The sequence below is a fragment of the Tachyglossus aculeatus genome, chromosome 8, assembly GCF_015852505.1.
Source record: "Tachyglossus aculeatus isolate mTacAcu1 chromosome 8, mTacAcu1.pri, whole genome shotgun sequence".
Lineage (NCBI taxonomy): Eukaryota > Metazoa > Chordata > Mammalia > Monotremata > Tachyglossidae > Tachyglossus > Tachyglossus aculeatus.
Window position 1 is genome coordinate 18,715,106 of NC_052073.1, and position 21,662 is coordinate 18,736,767.

The 21,662-nt window shown below is 43.7% G+C and overlaps 1 protein-coding gene across 1 annotated transcript in view; it reads left to right on the forward strand.

Annotated features, from left to right (window-relative positions):
* The first annotated feature begins 5,343 nt into the window (after positions 1–5,343).
* The window catches only part of OSBPL2 (oxysterol binding protein like 2), a 70,779-nt gene continuing 54,460 nt past the window's right edge, over positions 5,344–21,662 (forward strand). Inside the window, exon 1 of the mRNA XM_038749879.1 lies at positions 5,344–5,400. The gene's annotated coding sequence lies outside the window, so the exon portion shown is untranslated. The remainder of the gene's footprint in view (positions 5,401–21,662) is intronic.

The following is a 21,662-nucleotide window of genomic DNA, read 5'->3' on the forward strand; positions in this document are numbered from 1 at the left end:
ACTCTATTTATTTATTTTACTTGTACATATCTATTCTATTTTGTAGTATGTTTGGTTTTGTCTCCCCCTTTTAGACTGTGAGCCCACTGTTGGCTAGGGACTGTCTCTATATGTTGCCAATCTGTACTTCCCAAGCGCTTAGTACGGTGCTGTGCACACAGTAAGCGCTCAATAAATACGATTGATGATGATCTTCTCCTATTAGCTCTGCAAGGTAGGGCAAGAAGGGGAGTTTATTCCCTTTATCGTGCCAAAGGAGGAACCGACACTTAGAAGTACTAACTGACTTATTTAAGATCGCACAACAAATCATCATCCTCATCAATCGTATTTATTGAGCGCTTACTATGTGCAGAGTACTGTACTAAGCGCTTGGGAAGTACAAATTGACAACACGTAGAGACAGTCCCTACCCAACAGTGGGCTAACGAGTGAGTGGCAGAAATGGGATTCACATCCATGTCTCCTATCACCGGCACCTGCTTCTTCCAGTGGACCGTGGGTGAGGCAGCCTGTGTTGTGAGCGGTTTGTTTTGTCGCGGTGGTTCCCTGATTTGTTCTGAGGTCCCCAACAGTCTTTCTGTGCCAGAGATCCATTGCTATAATTTATGTAGCTATTGCTATAATTTATAATTATAATTATAATATATAATTCTGTGCTATTGCTACAATTTATGTAGCTGCTGTGGGCTAAGATACACTTCTCAATCAAAGGACAACAGCATCAGGCCATCGGAACGCGGAGTGGTTATACGAGGAGTTTTCACCTTGCTGAAGTACGTCCAGCCGCAAGAAGCGATAGCTTCAGGACGACCTCCTTTGATAGTTTTCCACCAGAAGCGGTGGGGTTTAGCGGATGGAGCACGGAGAAGCAGCGTGGCTCAGTGGAAAGAGCCCCGGCTTTGGAGTCGGAGGTTATGGGTTCAAATCTCAGCTCCGCCAGCTGTCAGCTGTGTGACTTTGGGCAAGCCACTTAGCTTCTCTGTGCCTCAGTTACCTCCTCTGTAAAATGGGGATTAAGACTGTGAGCCCCCGTGGGACAACCTGATCACCTTGTAACCTCCCCAGCGCTTAGAACAGTGCTTTGCACATAATAAGCACTTAATAAATGCCATTATTATTATTATTATTATTATTATAACCCTAGCTCCGCCTCTTGCCCGCTGTGTGACCTTGGGCATGAAATATAACGTCTCTGTGCCTCAGTTACCTCATCTGTGAAATGTGTTGCCGATTTGTACTTCCCAAGCGCTTAGTACAGTGCTCTGCACATAGTAAGCGCTCAATAAATACGATTGATTGATTGATTGATTAATACTGTGAGCCCCAGATGGAACCTGGACTGTGTCCAACCTGATGAGTTTGTATCCACCCCAGTGCTTAGTACAGTGTCAGGCACATGGTATGTGTTTAACAAATACTAGACACAAATAGACCGTTAAAAACATTGCTTTTCAGAGTGTTCTTGGGTCTTATCCTCTTACTGTTTCTTTCAGCAAGGATCTGATTGGCGGACACATCTGCCAAGGTTTTTGCCTTGAACAATGACAATACGATTAGGGGTCTGTAGACCTGAATAAAAGATGTGTGAGGTTTAGGGACACTGCTGCCTTGCAAGAAGTCTGTATTTTCCCGATCCCTCTCCGTCCCTCCTCTCAATACAGAGCTACAGCCCAGCCAAAGTGAACTAAGGAACTACGGAGGTGAGGAATTGCAATTACCCAGATCCAATATAGACATCCTGGGATCCTGCCACAACAAGGAAATTCAACAAAGAGGGTACGGAGTCCTGCAGAACAAAGCCTAAAATCCTAGAACTGGAAGGGAGATGATCCCAGCCCTCTGCCAGTAAAGACCTAATTCTTCTAGAACATTATTATATTTTTTTAAGTTGTCTAGGAATGCAGATTGCACCATCTCTTTTGGGAGCCAAACCCGGTGTTTGATAGCCTTAAATGGCTCTCCAGTTCTTCCCTTATGTCCGCGCGTAAAGTGGCTGGCTTGAATTGTATTTCTCGGCACTTCCCCACCTCCTCCTGAATTGGGGTACACGTTGCGAGATGGCACACTGGAGTGAGGGGGCCAAACGGAGGCTGAAGGAATGGAATGAGATCGGAGGGTAGACTGGATAAGAATAATAGAAAAGGTTGGGGGAAGAGACTTTAGGCCCCAGGCTAAAATTTTCAAAAGGGAGATACGGTTCTAAATAATAATAATAATAATTGTGGTATTTGTTAAGCACTTACTGGGGTGGAGTACTGGCGCACTGGGGTGGAGACAAGCAAATTGGACAGTCCCTGTCCCACGTGGGGCTTCCCGTCTCAATCCCCATTTTATAGATGAAATAACGGAGGCACAGAGAAGTGAAGTGACTTGCCCAAGGCCACACAGCAGACAAATGGCAGAGCTGGGATGAGAACCCATGACCTTCTGATGCCAAGGCCCGTGCTCTATCCACTATGCCATGCTGCTTCTCGAATCTTGAGCAAATTCACAGGCCTGAGGTTTGAACCAGCAGAAAAGACAGATCATATCTGGGAGGAAGTCGGGACTTGCCCAAGGCCACACAGCAGACAAGCGGCAGAGCCGGGATTAGAACCCATGACCTTCTGACTCCGAGGCCTGTGTGCTCTCCCCACTATGCCGTAAGGGAACTGAGGCCCAGAGAAGTGGAGTAACTTGCCCAAGGTCACACAGATGACTAGGGGGCTGATCCGGGATTAGAACCCAGGCTCTGTGCTTGTATCTCCCCCAGCGCTTAGAACAGTGCTTGGCACATAGTAAGCGCTTAACAAATACAAAAATTAATTAATTACTACGATTGAATGAATGCTATACTACTATTCTAGTCATTTTGTTAATCATGTGCGTTTAGCTTTAATTCTATTCTGATGCCTTGACACCCGTCCACATGTTTTGTTTTGTTGTGTCTCCCCCTTCTAGACTGTGTATGTGGCCAATTTGTACTTCCCAAGCGCTTAGTACAGTGCTCTGCACACAGTAACAATAATAATAATAATAATAATGATAATGATGGCATTTGTTAAGCGCTTACTATTCATTCATTCAATCGTATTTATTGCGCACTTACTGTGTGCAGAGCACTGTACTGAGCGCTTGGGAAGGCCAAGTTGGCAACATATAGAGACGGTCCCTACTCAACAGCGGGCTCACAGTCTAGAAGGGGGAGACAGACAACAAAACAAAACATATTAAACAAATTAAATAAATAGAATAAATATGTACAAGTAAAATCAATAAATAGAGTGATAAATATGTACAAACATATATACCTATATACAGGTGCTGTGGGGAGGGGAAGGAGGTAAGGCGGGGGGATGGGGAGGGGGAGGAAGGGGAAGGCAAAGCACTATGTGCAAAGCACTGTTCTAGGCGAAGGGGAGGTTACAAGGTGATCAGATTGTCCCACGTGGGGCTCCCAGTCTTCATCCCCATTTTCCAGATGAGGGAACTGAGGCCCAGAGAAGTGAAGTGGCTTGCCCAAAGTCACACAGCTGATAATTGGCGGAGCCGGAATTTGAACCCACCACCTCCGACTCCCAAGCCCGGGCTCTTTCCATGGAGCCACGCTGCAGTAAGCGCTCAATAAATACGATTGAATGAACGTCTTTTAGACTGTGAGCCCACTGTTGGGTAGGGACTGTCTCTATATGTTGCCAATTTGTACTTCCCAAGCGCTTAGTACAGTGCTCTGCACATAGTAAGCGCTCAATAAATACGATTGATGATGATGATGAATGAATTAGGTTGGTTTCTAGAGTGTGAGCCCACTGTTGGGTAGGGACCGTCTCTGTATGTTGCCAACTTGTACTTCCCAAGCGCTTAGTCCAGTGCTCTGCACACAGTAAGCGCTCAATAAATATGATTGATTGATTGATTGATTGAAGTGACTTGCCCAAAGTCACACAGCTGACCATTGGCGGAGCCGGAATTTGAACCCACGACCTCTGACTCCCAAGCCCGGGCTCTTTCCATGGAGCCACGCTGCAGTAAGCGCCCAATAAATACGATTGAATGAATGACTAAGGTTTGTTTCTAGACTGTGAGCCCACTGTTGGGTAGGGACCATCTCTATATGTTGCCAACTTGTCCTTCCCAAGCGCTTAGTCCAGTGCTCTGCACACAGTAAGCGCTCAATAAATAGAGAAGCAGCGTGGCTCAGTGGAAAGAGCCCGGGCTTTGGAGTCAGACGTCGTGGGTTCAAATCCCGGCCCCGCCGACTGTCAGCTGGGTGACTCTGGGCAGTCACTTCACTTCTCATCATCATCATCAATCGTATTTATTGAGCGCTTACTATGTGCAGAGCACTGTACTAAGCGCTTGGGAAGTACAAATTGGCAACATCTAGAGACAGTCCCTACCCAACAGTGGGCTCACAGTCTAAAACGGGGAGACAGAGAACAAAACCAAACATACTAACAAAATAAAATAAATAGAATAGATATGTATATTTTGCCAGTTTGTACTTCCCAAGCGCTTAGTACAGTGCTCTGCACATAGTAAGCGCTCAATAAATACGATTGATGATATGTACAAATAAAATAAATAAATAAATAGAGTAAAAACATATATACAGGTGCTGTGGGGAAGGGAAGGAGGTAAGATGGGGGGGATGGAGAGGAAGGAAGGGGCTCAGTCTGGGAAGGCCTCCTGGAGGAGGTGAGCTCTCAGCAGGGCCTTCTCATCATCTTGTACTTCCCCAGCGCTTCGCCCAGTGCTCTGCCCACAGTAAGCGCCCAATAAATACGACGGACTGATTGATTCTCTGGGCCTCGGTTCCCTCATCTGTAAAATGGGGATGAAGACTGTGAGCCCACTGTTGGGTAGGGACTGTCTCTACGTGATGCCAATTTGTACTTCCCAAGCGCTTAGTCCAGTGCTCTGCACATAGTAAGCGCTCAATAAATACGATTGATTGATTGATTGATTGATTGATTGAGCCCCACTTGGGACAACCTGATCACCTTGTATCCCCCCCTCAGCGCTTAGACCGGTGCTTTGCACATAGTAAGCGCTTAACAAATACCATTATTATTATGATTGATAAATACGATTGATTGATTGATTGATGGATGGATGGATTGGAGGAGCTCGGGGTGGCGGCCGCCCACCTGTTGGCCCCGCTCATTTGCATAGCGGCGCCCTGATTGGCCGCGCGTTTCGTCACCCGGGATTGGGCGGCTCGAAGCCCGCCTCCGCTCATTAGCATAGTCCCGCCTCCCCCCCCGTCCAGGGCCGAGCGGCGATTGGGCCCGGGGCGCGTGACGCGGGCGGCGGAGCCCGGCGATTGGCGGAGGCGGCTGTCACTCCGAGGGGCGGCCGGCCGCACTTCCGCCTCTGTGTCAGCGGGGCATGGCGCCGGCGGAGCGCGGGCCGCAGGTGAGTCCTTTCTCCTCACCCCTCCCCCCCCCGTTGCTAAGGAAAAGCCCCCTTAGCAACCGCCCGCTGAGGAGACGGGGGAGGGCGGGGGCCCCGGAGCTTGCACGCAGTAAGCGCTCAATCGATACGATTGATCTATTTATCATCATCATTGATGATGATAAATAGATCAATCGTATCGATTGAGCGCTTACTAGGTGCAGAGCACTGTGCTAAGCGCTTGGGAAGTCCAAATTGGCAACATACAGAGCCAGTCCCTACCCAACAGTGGGCTCACAGTCTAAAAGGGGGAGACAGAGAACAGAACCAAACATACTAACAAAATAAATCTATTTATTTTACTTGTCCAGATCTATTCTATTTATTTTATTTTGTTAGTACGTTTGGTTTTGTTCTCTGTCTCCCCCTTTTAGACTGTGAGCCCACTACCCAACAGTGGGCTCACAGTCTAAAAGGGGGAGACAGACAACAAAACCAAGCATACTAACAAAATAAATTTATTTATTTTACTTGTCCAGATCTATTCTATTTATTTTATTTTGTTAGTATGTTTGGTTTTGTTCTCCGTCTCCCCCTTTTAGACTATGAGCCCACTACCCAACAGTGGGCTCACAGTCTAAAAGGGGGAGACAGACAACAAAACCAAGCATACTAACAAAATAAATCTATTTATTTTACTTGTCCAGATCTATTCTATTTATTTTATTTTGTTAGTACGTTTGGCTTTGTTCTCTGTCTCCCCCTTTTAGACTGTGAGCCCACTACCCAACAGTGGGCTCACAGTCTAAAAGGGGGAGACAGACAACAAAACCAAGCATACTAACAAAATAAATTTATTTATTTTACTTGTCCATATCTATTCTATTTATTTTATTTTGTTAGTACGTTTGGTTTTGTTCTCTGCCTCCCCCTTTTAGACTGTGAGCCCACTGTTGGGTAGGGACCGTCTCTCTATGTTGCCAACTTGTCCTTCCCAAGCGCTTAGTACAGTGCTCTGCACACAGTAAGTGCTCAATAAATACGATTGATTGATATATGTTTGTACATATTTTACATGTATAAGCATGTATTTATTGTTATTATTATTTATATATTATTATATTATTATTACATTATTTATTTATTGTTTATTTTACTTGTACATATCTATTCTATTTATTTTATTTTGTTAGTACGTTTGGTTTTGTTCTCTGTCTCCCCCTTTTAGACTGTGAGCCCGCTGTTGGGTAGGGACCGTCTCTAGATGTTGCCAAATTGTCCTTCCCAAGTGCTTAGTACAGTGCTCTGCACACAGTAAGCGCTCAGTAAATACGATTGATTGATTGATATATGTTTGTACATATTTTACATGTACAAGCATGTATTTATTATTATTATTTATTATATCATTATTATATTATTACATTATTTATTTATTATTTATTTTACTTGTACATATCTATTCTATTTATTTTATTTTGTTAGTACATTTGGTTTTGTTCTCTGTCTCCCCCTTTTAGACTGTGAGCCCACTGTTGGGTAGGGACTGTCTCTAGATGTTGCCAAATTGTACTTCCCAAGCGCTTAGTACAGTGCTCTGCACACAGTAAGCGCTCAATAAATACGATTGATGATGATGATGATGATGATTGATTGATTCTTCATCTGCAGGCCGCCCCCCGCAAGCCTCGGGGGCCGGGGAGGGGCTCTAGCCCCTCAGTACACCCTCCACCCCGCAGGCCTTGGCACCCAGTAAGCGCTTCATCAATCAATCAATCAATCAGTCGTATTTATTGAGTGCTCACTGTGTGCAGAGCACTGTACTAAGCGCTTGGGAATGATAATAATAATGATGGTACTTGTTAAGCTCCATCCCCCCCATCTTACCTCCTTCCCTTCCCCACAGCACCTGTATAGGTGTATATATGTTTGTACATATTTATTACTCTATTTATTTATTTATTTATTTTACCTGTACATATCTATTCTATTTATTTTATTTTGTTAGTATGTTTGGTTTTGTTCTCTGTCTCCCCCTTTTAGACTGTGAGCCCACTGTTGGGTAGGGACTGTCTCTATACGATGCCAATTTGTACTTCCCAAGCGCTTAGTACAGTGCTGTGCACACAGTAAGCGCTCAATAAATACGATTGATTGATTGATTGATATATGTTTGTACATATTTTACATGTGCAAGCATGTATTTATCATTATTATTATTTATTATATCATTATATTATTATTATATTATTACATTATTATTACATTATTTATTTATTTATTATTTATTTATCTTGTACATAGCTATTCTATTTATTTTATTTTGTTAGTGTGTTTGGTTTTGTTGTCTGTCTCCCCCTTCTAAACTGAGCCCGCTGTTGGGTAGGGACTGTCTCTATGTGTTGCCGACTTGTACTTCCCAAGCGCTTAGTACAGTGCTCTGCACACAGTAAGTGCTCAATAAATATGATTGAATAATAATTATGGTATTCGTTAACTGCTTACTCTGTGGCAGGCACTGTACTAAGCGCTGGTGTGCGTACAAGCAAACCGGGTTGGACGGTCCCTGTCCCACATGAGGCTCACAGTCTTAATCCCCATTTTACAGATGAGGGGATAATAATACTAATAATAAGTAGGGTATCTGTTAAGCGCTTACTCTGTGGCAGGCACTGTACTAAGCACTGGGGTGCATACAAGCAAACCGGGTTGAACGGTCCCTGTGCCATATGGGGCTCACTGTCATAATCCCCATTTTACAGATAATAATAATAATAATAATAATAAGTAGAGTATCTGTTAAGCGCTTACTCAGTGGCAGGCACTGTACTAAGCGCTGGTGTGCGTACAAGCAAACCGGGTTGGACGGTCCCTGTCCCACATGAGGCTCACAGTCTTAATCCCCATTTTACAGATGAGGGGATAATAATACTAATAATAATTAGGATATCTGTTAAGTGCTTACTCTGTGGCAGGCACTGTACTAAGCGCTGAGGTGCATACAAGCAAACCGGGTTGGACGGTCCCTGTGCCATATGGGGCTCACTGTCATAATCCCCATTTTACAGATGAAGGACTAATAATAATAATAATAATAATAATAATAATAATGATAAGTAGAGTATCTGTTAAGCACTTACTCTGTGGCAGGCACTGTACTAAGCGCTGGGGTGCATACAAGCAAACCGGGTTGGACGGTCCCTGTCCCATATGGGGCTCACAGTCTTAATCCCCATTTTACAGATGAGGGGATAATAATAAGTAGCACCTGTATATATGTATATATGTTTGTACATATTTATTACTCTATTTATTTTACTTGTACATATCTATCCTATTTATTTTATTTTGTTAGTATGTTTGGTTTTGTTCTCTGTCTCCCCCTTTTAGACTGTGAGCCCACTGTTGGGTAGGGACTGTCTCTATATGTTGCCAATTTGTACTTCCCAAGCACTTAGTACAGTGCTCTGCACATAGTAAGCGCTCAATAAATACGATTGATGATGATGATCTGTTAAGCGCTTACTCTGTGGCAGGCACTGTACCAAGCGCTGGGGTGCATACAAGCAAACCGGGTTGGACAGTCCTTGTCTCATATGGGGCTTACAGTCTTAATCCCCATTTTACAGATGAAGGACTAATAATAGTAATTAGGGTACTTGGTTAGTGCTTACTAGATGCCAAAATTGTTCTAAGCACTGGAGTAGATACAAGGTAATTGGGTTGTCCCACATGAGGCTCACGGTCTTCATCCCCATTTTGCAGGTGAGGTGACTGAGGCACAGAGACGTTAAGTGGCTTGACCAAAGTCACACAGCAGATAAGTGGCAGAGCCGGGATTAGAACCCACGTCCTCTGACTCCCAAGCCCGGGGTCTTTCCATTAAGCCACCGTGCTTCCATTGGGACAAAACGAAGGGGGCCCCCATTCTCATGGTTTTGTTGCTTCCTGGGAAGCCCCCCCACCCTTTACTCATCAATCAATCAATCAATCAATCAATCAATCGTATTTATTGAGCGCTTACTATGTGCAGAGCACTGTACTAAGCGCTTGGGAAGTACAAATTGGCAACACATAGAAACAGTCCCTACCCAACAGTGGGCTCATCATCATCATCATCATCAATCGTATTTATTGAGCGCTTACTGTGTGCAGAGCACTGTACTAAGCGCTTGGGAAGTACAAATTGGCAACACATAGAAACAGTCCCTACCTAACAGTGGGCTCATCATCATCATCATCATCAATCGTATTTATTGAGCGCTTACTGTGTGCAGAGCACTGTACTAAGCGCTTGGGAAGTACAAGTTGGCAACGTACTCCCGCTCCCAATTTGGGGGTGGCCCTGAAATAGGCCCGAGATGGATCTGGGAGGGTTTCCTTTGGCCGGAAGATCTTTGGGCACAGGGAACGTGTCCAATTCTGTTATAGTGGACTCTCCCCAGCGCTTAGCACAGCGTTCTAGACACAGGAGGTGTTCCATAAATAGGACTGATGGATTTGGCTCTGCTGGCACGGAGGAGTGCTTCCCCAGCTCGGGGAGCCCGGCCGCTGTCCCGTACCTAGGCCACATCCCCTTGTGCAGCCAACTGCAGGATTGACCGCTACAAATCATCATCATCATCATCAATCGTATTTATTGAGCGCCTACTATGTGCAGAGCACTGTACTAAGCGCTTGGGAAGTACAAATTGGCAACATATAGAGACAGTCCCTACCCAACAGCGGGCTCACAGTCTACAAATAGCACCCTCCCCACTTTGGCCCTCCCTGGGACCTGGAAGAAAACTCGGTGCGGAGAGAAAGAAAGTTCTCACCGATTTCCGGATGGTTGAATTTTCCCCCAAGTTGCCACCTCTGGTTTTCGTGGTACTTTTGTGAAAATAAGGCAGGTTTTCTCGAGGGAGGAACCTGGAAGCACCGAGACAAACCATACTGCCCAGTGGGTCCCGAGAATTTTGTCCCAGGACAAGATTCCCGGTGTCCTAGTGTGAACGGCGGAATCTGCTGTGATGCTTCGTATTTATAAACCGCCCCTCTGTTTCAAGAGATGTATGTTCGACCTCCAGCTGGAAAACCACAACCAGGATAGCATCGTTTTCACGTGCCTTCGTCATCAATCGTATTTATTGAGCGCTTGCTATGTGCAGAGCACTGTGCTAAGCGCTTGGGAAGTACAAATTGGCAACATATAGAGACGGTCCCTACCCAACAGTGGGCTCACGGTCTAAAAGGCTGCGACTTAGACTTCTTTTAGTTGAGGTAGATTGTCAGAATTAGCTAGGAAATATTGCCTAAACACAATGAAAATGGAAAGTACCACATGTAAAGCCCCTTCCTTCCTCTCCCCCTCGCCCCCCTCTCCATCCCCCCATCTTACCTCCTTCCCTTCCCCACAGCACCTGTATATATGTATATATGTTTGTACATATTTATTACTCTATTTATTTTACTTGTACATACCTATTCTATTTATTTTATTTTGTTAGTATGTTTGGTTTTGTTCTCTGTCTCCCCCTTTTAGACTGTGAGCCCACTGTTGGGTAGGGACTGTCTCTATATGTTGCCAATTTGTACTTCCCAAGCGCTTAGTACAGTGCTCTGCACATAGTAAGCGCTCAATAAATACGATTGATGATGATGATGATGATGATGTAAAGAACAGCACGGAAGTACGTATATAAACATCCTCGTGTTCAGCTACAATGTATTTGAATAGTGATAGCTACAGAAAATGCTTGGGTTTTGGAAAATCCTTTGTTGTTTCTTTCCCCAAATGTACATTCTTGTTTATCACTGCAACCGCAAAATATGAACTGTTTTAAATGTCTTGTTTTAAAGCGCGAGTTTATAAGTAGAAGTTTAAGTAAAGGCGAGATACTGGCTTGGAGGGCAGGATAGTTTTTCAGGATAAACTGACGTGACCTTGGGAGCATTACTGGGGAATCCTTCTTTGGAGTTATTTCTTTTCCGAGGTAAGGTTAATCAATCAATCAGTCGTATTTATTGAGCGCTTACTGTGTGCAGAGCACTGTACTAAGCGCTTGGGAAGTCCAAGTTGGCAACATATAGAGACAGTCCCTACCCAACAGTGGGCTCACAGTCTAAAAGGGGGAGACAGAGAACAAAACCAAACATATTAACATAAAATAAATAGAATAGACATGTACAAGTTAAATAGAGTAATAAATATGTACAAACATATATAAGGGAGATCGCCCCATCCTCACTCTGCCCTTGTTTTAATATCTTAATCAGGAAGTCAGATTGTGACTTCTGTGTAGACAGTATTAAGTGGAAAAAACTCTTAATTCTTAAATACCCTGATCTGTGATCTTTCTCCTGCACTCCTCCGAGCTGTCTTTAAAATTGGCATTTTCATAGAAAGGCATGGTTTTTCTGTTTTTAAGAAGAATAGCAAATATCCCAAGATAAATTTGAGAAATTGGCAGGGAGATCAAGTAGACTTCCCTTGCCAACTGTGAGGTTTGGATTTCTGAAGATTTCATTGGCGAACTAAATCACGGGTAGTAGGACAAAAAGCTGGGGAACAGTTGGGGTTGGGACCTGTGGCTTAGGTTAGTTTCAGGAGGTCGAAAATAAGCATTCTAAACCTGCACAGACATGATCGGTATGAAAAATAATGTTGGAAGTTATTCCACCGTGTAATTTTGTTGTTTACTTTTTTAACAATGAACTTATTCAGCTTCCCTTGACCTCTTCAGAAATTTGTTCACGTTTTGCTCTGGGGTCAGTATTAAGGGCAAAAGAAATCCAAAATCATAATGAAGTCAGGGAGGAAAAAGCAGAACGCAGTCTTGTCTTAATGCTGTCGTTTCTGACCCATAGCGAAATCTCTCCCAGAACGCCCCGCTCTCCATCTACATCATCATCATCATCAATCGTATTTATTGAGCGCTTACTATGTGCAGAGCACTGTACTAAGCGCTTGGGAAGTACAAATTGGCAACATATACAGTCCCTACCCAACAGTGGGCTCACAGTCTAAAAGGGGAAGACAGAGAACAAAACCAAACATACTAACAAAATAAAATAAATAGAATAGATATGTACAAGTAAAATAAATAGAGTAATAAATATGTACAAACATATATACATATAACAAACATATATACATATCTGCAGTCATTCTGGTAGTGGATCCAAAGAGTTTTCTTAGTAAAAATATGCAAGTGGGTCACTTAATGGTGTGAAGTTCAATGTGAGATTCAGCATGAATCCCCCTCTAGACTGTAAGCTCAGTATGGGCAGGGGATACTCTCCCAAGTGCTAAGCACAGTGCTCTGCTCAATAAATATGACTGAGTGAAACATTGTAGGCCTGGAGCATCCATCTGATTTGAGAAATTGGAGCACCCTAAGGAGTGCTCTGACACTTATCTGCTGTGTGACCTTGGACAAGTCACTTCACTTCTCCGGGCCTCAGTGATCTCATCCGCAAAACGAGATTAAAGTTGTGAGCCCACGTGAGGCATAGACTGTGTCCAACTTGATTTTCTTGTACTTAGTGCTTAGTGCTGTGTTCAGTGCCTGGCACATTGTAAGTGCTTAGCAAACACCAGAAAAAAGAGAAGGTGGTGAGGAAGAGCACAGTTTATTTGAAGCGGCAGGTCGTGGTGGGCTGAGATGTGGACATGAGGCATTCTGCGTACTCAGAATTGCATACCATGGTAGCCAGAATGTAGCAGAATATGAAATCAGTCAATCATATTTATTGATCACTTACTGTGTGCAGAATACTGTACTAAGTGCTTGGGAAGTACAAGTTGGCAACATATAGAGACAGTCCCTACCCAACAGTGGGCTCACAGTCTAAAATGTGGGCATGCAGCGCTGATTTCGAAAAAGCTCGGTTTGCTTCAGGAAATCTAGGTTCCTAGAGGTTTATAGGCAACAATGAAGCTTAGCTCAGGGGTGGCCAGAGCTCTCTAGTCAGGTTCACTCAGTCATATTTACTGAGCATTTACTGTGTGCAGAACACTGTACTAAGCAAAATGTTCTAATACTTTCTATTTAGGGCAGTTATCATGACCTATTGTATTGAATTGAATTGTATTGAACGATTTATCATGACCTAAACCAAGGGCTGTCAAAGTGCAGCTTTGTGAGCCCCCTGAGACCCACACATTTGCACACCCGTGATTTGTCCCTGACTATCTTATCGCAGCAGTGGGCTCCAGCTCTTTTGGTGGCAGCAGCCCCCTCACTCATGGGAGCTCCGGTGTGGCCTGCAGCTCTTCAGCAAACAATCACTGTCCCCCCTTCAAAGCCTTATTGAAGGCACATCTCCTCCAAAAGGCCTTCCCTGACTAAGCCCTCCTTTCCTTTTCTCCCACTCCCTTTTGTGTCGCCTTATTTGCTCCCTTTATTCATTCCCCCCTCCCAGCCCCATGGCACTCATGTACATATCTGTAATTTATTTATATTAATGTCCATCTCCCTCTCTGGACTGTAAACTCGTTGCGGGCAGGGAATATGTCTGTTTATCGTTGTACTGAACATTTTGACAGTGCTCTGCACATAGTAAGCGCTCAATAAATACAATTGATGATGATTTTGATTAGTAAAGGATGGAAAGGCGGGTATTGCAGACGGATGTGGACACAAAGACTATTGAATGCGCACTGAACCCAGGGTGTGTCAATGACTCGAATATCAGTGTCATCCCATGGAGAAAGAAGGCATTGAAGTGTTTAGTAAGGACACAAGGTCACCCAGGAAAGTCACTTAACATCTCTGGGCCTGCGTTTCCCTGACTGTAAAACGGAGTTAATGCACACCTTTCCCGTCTTCCCATAATGCCGTCAGTTTAAAATTAGATAATACATGTGAAAGCACTTGGGGAGCAAATTTTGCTATATTTATGCCATGAATGCTCTCCTTAGTTGGAACTTTCTGTGTAGTTCAACGATTCTTGTCCTTCCATTGATATCAGTTCTCATTTGAGAAGTCAAAATATGCCGTTTAAAAATAAAATCCTTCAGTAGCTCAAGCACTGTTATATTACTGGTACCAAAACCTTTGTCATGCGTATCGAACGAGTTATTTCTGTGGGGAAAAGAAGGGATTTTTTTTTCCCCGTATATGCCTTTAACCAGAAACTTGAGCCACCCGCTGCTCTGTCCTGAGGTATGCGGAAAAACCTCCTGGCCTTAGACTTAGCGTGGCGGGGAGGCCGCTGCTTTCTCTAGCTCCAGGTGACCAAGGTGGGAATCCAAGAGTGGGAAATGGAAAGGTGAGAAAGGGACACTTCTTTCCCCCCCCTCAAGAGTGGCAACAGCAGCCACCATTGCTGCCGTCATCACCTCTTCTGCTACGGTGTCTGGGGAGTTCGGTCTTGCCACCTCACCCTACGACAGGGCATGTAACGAGTTTTATGTTAAGCTGTGGCGTGGCAGTATTGAATCCCTTGAAGAGTGGCAGGGTGGCCTAATGGAAAGAGCATGGACCCGGAGGCAGGGAGCCTGGGTTCTTGTTTTGGCTCTGCCACTTGCCACCTGTATGGCCTTGGATAAGTCACTTGACTCTTCAGAGCTTCTGGTAACTCATCTGTAAAACGGGGATGAGAGCCCCTTCTCTCTCTCCCCCAGAAATGATGAGAGTGGGACTGACCCTTTCTTCTTGTATCTATTTCCAGTACGCAGTGTTTAGCTTATAGTAAGCACCTAATAAATAGGAGGAGGATGGTGGCCTAGTGGAAGAAGCATAAGCCCAGGAGTCAGAGGACTCTGGTTCTAGTCCAGACTTGGCCACCTGCTTGCTGTGTGACCAAGAACATGTCGCTTAACTTCCCCGTGCCTGTTCCCTCACTTGTAAAATGGGAGTTTAGACTGTGAGCCCACTGTTGGGTAGGGACTGTCTCTATGTGTTGCCAATTTGTACTTCCCAAGCGCTTAGTACAGTGCTCTGCACATAGTAAGCGCTCAATAAATACGATTGATTGATTGATTGATTGAGTTCAATATCTGTTCTCCCTCCCAGTTAGACTGTGAGCCCCATGCGGGACAGGGACTGTGTCCGACCTGATTAATTTGTATCTATGCACATGAGGCATGTATGTGGACATGAGGCATTCTGCGTACTCAAAATTGTATACCATGGTAGCCAAAATGTAGCAGAATATTAAATCAGTCAATCAGTCAATCAATCAGTCGTATTTATTGAGCGCTTACTGTGTGCAGAACACTGTACTAAGCGCTTGGGAAGTACAAGTTGTCAACATACAGAGACAGTCCCTACCCAACAGTGGGCTCACAGTCTAAAATGTGGGCATGCAGCGCTGATTTCGAAAAAGGCCACCTGCTTGCTGTGTGACCAAGAACATGTCGCTTAACTTCTCTGTGCCTGTTCCCTCACTTGTAAAATGGGAGTTCAATATCTGTTCTCCCTCCCAGTTAGACTGTGAGCCCCATGCGGGACAGGGACTGTGTCCGACCTGATTAATTTGTATCTATCCCGGCACGTAGAACAGTGCTTGACACATAAATGCTTAACAAATACCATAATAATAATAGTGATTACTAACATAGCTATCCAACCTTGGCTTCACAGACTCTGTCCTCTCCCGGTTCTCTTCTTATCTCTCCGGCCGTTCATCCTCAGTCTCTTTTGCGGGCTCCTCCTCCCCCTCCCGTCTCCTTACTGTAGGGGTTCCTTAAGGGTCAGTTCTTGGTCCCCTTCTGTTCTCTATCTACACTCACTCCCTTGGTGACCTCATTCGCTCCCACGGCTTCAACTATCATCTCTACGCTGATGACACCCAAATCCACTTCTCTGCCCCTGCTCTCTCTCCCTCCCTCCAGGCTCGTATCTCCTCCTGCCTTCAGGACAGCTCCATCTGGATGTCTGCCCGCCACCTAAAACTCATCGTGTCCAAGACTGAACTCCTTATCTTCCCTCCCAAACCCTGCCCTCTCCCTGACTTTCCCATCACTGCCGGTCTCACCTCCGCAACATCGCCAAGATCCTCCCTTTCCTCTCCATCCAAACCGCTACCGCGCTGGTTCAATCTCTCATCCTATCCCGACTGGATTACTGCATCAGCCTCCTCTGTGATCTCCCATCCTCCTGTCTCTCCCCACTTCAATCTATACTTCACGCTGCTGCCCGGACCATCTTTGTGCAGAAACGCTCTGGGCATGTCACTCCCCTCCTCAGAAATCTCCAGTGACTACCAATCAACCTGCATATCAGGCAAAAACTCCTCACTCTCGGCTTCAAGGCTGTCCATCACCTCGCCCCCTCCTACCTCCCCTCCCTTCTCTCCTTCTCCAGCCCAGCCCGCACCCTCCGCTCCTCTGCCGCTAACCTCCTCACCGTGCACACAGTAAGCGCTCAATAAATACGATTGAATGAATGAATAATATAACTATCAGCAGCCAGCAAGGGTGATTTTTCTGCGTAATGTAGGACATCTGGTCACCTCATCCCAGCTGGGCCCATAGAATCCCATTGCTACCTGAATGGACTCTGTGGATCTTTTAGTAGCAGGAGATGGCTACTACTCAGACACACGATAGAGGTTTTTCTGTGTAACATACATCCGTATGTACATTTTTCCAAAACATCAGTACGGTAATAGATGCATTTTTCTAGCCCTCCAGGATGTTTGTTTATTGCCCTAATTATGACGTGGCATTTCACTGTCAAAGATGAGATATATCTCCATTTGGCTGTAAGGAAAAGACCAATTCCATTGGTGGTGTTGGAAGAGCTGTACGAATGATTAATCTCTATTTTAGATTGTTTGGGATTTATGAAATCGGGTAGTACACTTCAAATGAATTGAAGGTACACTTTTTTCAGTTCTTTATGAGAAATTTTAAGAGTGGAAAGAGAAACTGGTTTCTAAACCCGGCTCTGCCATGAGTCTGCTGTATGACCTTGGGCAAGTAACTTCACTTATCTGTGACTCAGTTACCTCATCTGTAAAATGGGGATTGTGACTGGTACATGGATTGTGTCCAATCTGATTAGCTTGTATTTACCCCAGTGCTTAGTACAGTGCCTGGCATAGAGTAAGTGTTCAACAAATACCATGAAGGTACACTTTTTTCAATTCTTTATGAGGAATTTTAAGAGAAGCAGGGTGGTCTAGTGGAAAGAGAAACTGGTTTCTAAACCCGGCTCTGCCATGAGTCTGCTGTGTGACCTTGGGCAAGTAACTTCACTTATCTGTGCCTCAGTTACATCATCTGTAAAATGGGGATTATGACTGGGACATGGATTATGTCCAATCTGATTAGCCTGTATTTACCCCAGCGCTTAGTACAGTGCCTGGCATAGAGTGAGTGCGTAACAAATACCATTTTATAAAAATGCCTGGCACACGGTAAGCACTTAACAAATACCAATAAAAGCAACAACAAAAAACTCCCACCCTAGAAAATTTCATTCAACATCTTATCAGTGGCAAGTAAAGTGTATGCCCCATGAAAAGAACTCTTATTGGGAAGAAACTCTTAGACTTCAAACTATTTCTCTAACAAATGTATTATATCTTTTCTTAGGTAGATTTTATTTTAATTAAATATGACATTTAAATCTAAATAAAATGTAAAGGTGTATTGCTGAAAATTTAATAATTTCTGTATTTTAGCATTTAAAATCCAGAACTCTAAAAATATTAGTAAAGTTGGTGACATTGTCCTGTTGGGTAGGGACCATCTCTTTATGTTGCCAACTTGTATTTCCCAAGCGCTTAGTACAGTGCTCTGCACACAGTAAGCACTCAATAAATACGATTGAATGAATGAATGCGTCCCACCCTTTGACAGTAGGGCTCCCTCAGGACTCGGTTCTAGGTCCCCTTCTAGTCTCCCTCTCCACCCACTCCCTTGAAGAACCCATTTGCTTCCATGACTTCAGTCACCAACTCTATGCAGATGATTCCCAAGTCTACATCTCCAGCCACGACCTCGCTCCTTACCTGCAATTTCGCATTTCCTCCTACCTTCATTTCGTATCTCCTGGGATGCCCTGCCAACACCTCAAATTGAACATGTCTAAAACCAGACTCTTTATCTTCCTACCCAAACCCTGATCGCCATTTGTTTTTCCCATCGCTGCAGACAACACCACTATCCTCCCTGTCTCACAGGCCCATAATCTTGGCGTTATCCTGGACTCATCTCTGTCATTCTACCCACAGATTCAGTCTGTCACCAAATCCTGGCAGTTCAGCCTTCACAACATTGCTAAAATCCGCCCTTTCCTGTCCGTCCAAACTGCTGTCATGCTGATCCAAACATTTATCCAATCTTGCCTTGACTACTACATCAGCCTCTTCACTGACCTCCCATCTCTCACCAGTACAGTCCATACTTCGCTCTACTGCACGGATCATCTATCAACAAAAATGTTCAGTCCATTTCTCTCCACTCTTCAAGAACCTCCAATGGCTCCAATCCACCTCCGTATCAAACAGAAACTCCTTACTATCAGCTTTAAAGCACTCAATCAATTCGCCCCATCCTACCTCACCTCACTAATTCCTACTACAGCCCAACCCGCACACTCCGCTGGCACCATCGTGCTCACTGGGCCCCAAATCTCATCTATTTCACCACCGACCCCTTTCCTACGTCTTCCCTCCCCCTCCATATCCACCAGACCACCCCCCTCTCCACCCTCAAAGCCCAATTAAGGTCACATCTTCTCCATGAGGAGTTCCCTGTTATTAAGCCTTCTTTTTCCCATCTCACTCTCCCTTCTGCATCATCTATGCACTTGGATTTGTGATCTTTGGATATTTGATATTCACCCCAGCCCTACACCACTTAGGTACATATTTTAAATTACGTATTATAAATTACTTATATTAGTTTCTGTCTCCTCTAGACTGTAAACTCATTATGGGCAGAGAACATATCTGACAATTCTCTTGTACTCTCTCATACGCTTAGAATAGTGCTCTGTTCTAAACATATTTATTACTCTATTTTACTTGTACATATCTATCCTATTTTATTTTGTTAGTAAGTTTGGTTTTGTTCTCTGTCTCCCCCTTTTAGACTGTGAGCCCACTGTTGGGTAGGGACTGTCTCTATATGTTGCCAATTTGTACTTCCCAAGCGCTTAGTACAGTGCTCTGCACATAGTAAGCGCTCAATAAATGCGATTGATGATGATGATGCTCTGTGTAAGTTCTTAATAAATATTCATTGATGAGCCACTTGAGGCAAAATTCAAGGCAAAAATGATATATTTGCACTAAACTGATACATTTGGTTGTAAAGTAAGTCTGATGTGAAACTAATTGTGTTAACAGAAATTAGGGTTTGTAATATTTGGTGTCCTGGGTTTGTGGTGAAATTATTCATTATGGCATTTGTTCAACACTTCCTATTTACTAAATATTGGGGTTGATACCAGATAGGTGAGGCCCTGTCGCATGTGGGGCTCACATAGTCTAATAGCCAAGTATCTTATCCACATTTTGCAAATCTGGAAATTGAGGCAAAGAGTGATTAAGTGACCTACCCAAGGTCACACAGCAGGTGCCAGTGTCAGAATCAGAACTAGAATCCAGTCTCTTGACCCATATGTTTTTCCCCTAGGTCACACTGCTGCCATCATTTTCAGGATCAATTTTTCCGTAGTCCTTAATAGGGAAAGGTAGAAATGCTGATATAATTTGGAGGAGCACAATAAAGTGTTGATTAGTAGCAATAAAGGTGTTGACTGACCATCCAAAATAGGTGCAGTACACTGCATATTTGGGTCATGGAATTTCTTTAAGGAAATAAAAGTCCAAGATACCATTCACTTCGATACCTTTCATGTGAAGGACACCTATGGATACAGTCTCCATACTCACTGATAAAGTTGCTATTTATTAACCCCACATTTTGGCAGATTTTTCCATTCCAGAGGTGGTTACTTGTTGCTTTCAAAAGTGTATTTAAGATAAACAATTGAATCTTTTGCTGATGGAAGTCGTTTTGAAACTGGTAATCTTGAGATGTACCTCTCCAAAAGCCAGTAAGATTGGCTCCCTAATATGTGTGACTGCAGGCCACAACTTAATGCTACAAAAACTAACAAACTCAGTTTAGAAAGAGTGGAAGTTGGGTAACCTCTATAGCCCAGGGATGGTCAAATGGTCAGTTACAACATTTAAAAAAAAAGAAAAAAAAAGAACTGTTAAAATCAGGGTGTGACTTCAAAACATCGTTTAAAACAATGGGAAACCCTTGAAGTCTTAGGTCTCTAGTTCCAGGGAGTGTTTCTTAAACACTCACAGGTACTTATTAAACATTAGATTGATTTTTTTCCCCCCTCAGATGTAGCTCCATCATTCACAACTGGAATTTTGCCACCTCATATATCAAGCTTCAACCGTACGAAGATTAGATTGCTCTTGTGCTTATTTTTGTATTTGGGTGTTTTAATTTTTAATCCAATCATAAAGACCGAAATGCTATTCAAAAAATTAACTACTAAGCTTTCAATTATCATTAATTATTAATATGCTTGTTGGGGTTTGGACTTCATAGTTGTGATTCTTATAAAGATAATTTTTACCTTTGCAGAAGTATTTGGCAAAATTTGGGGGAATTGCTGTGTCATAGGCTTTGAAGGTGACCACAGCAGTTGGTCCAGGAGATAATTCTGACCATGTCAGTTATTCAGTGGTATTTATTAAGTGCTTATTATGTGCACTATACTGAGCCTTTGGGAAAATACAATACAGTAGAGTTGGTAGACGTGATCCCTGCCAACAAGGAGCTTAAGGTCTCCCATATCTATGTTTCTGAGCAGTCCACATTTAAAAGGATGCTTTATTTAAAGTGATTGCCTGCTGCTGAGTTGTTCTCATTGAATCGAGACTTTGTTTAAGGTGCCCATAGATTGTGAATCTGAAATCCTAAGACTTAAAACTATGTTATAATGTAGTAGGAAGAAAGAACTGGAAACGTTTTTCTACCGACCTGTACGGTAAAGTGTAAGAGGCCTTAGGCGCCGTCTTAGAATTTATCCAACAGTCAAGCTTTATGGTTCTTTTCACTTTCAGGTACTTAATACATTGCTGTGCACAGTAAGCACTCAAATACCACTGACTCAAGTAAGAGTGGACATGAAAAAACTTAATATGATGTACAGCAGGAGGCTTAATTCTTGGCTTGATATTTAACACCTTTCCTCTAAAAATCTCAGGACACCATATAGAGAACTGCAGACAAGGAACAACTGATGTTATAAATTTGAAAACTGGAAGGAAAAAATGCGGAGGTAATAAAAGTGGTGAGAGAAGGGGGAAAT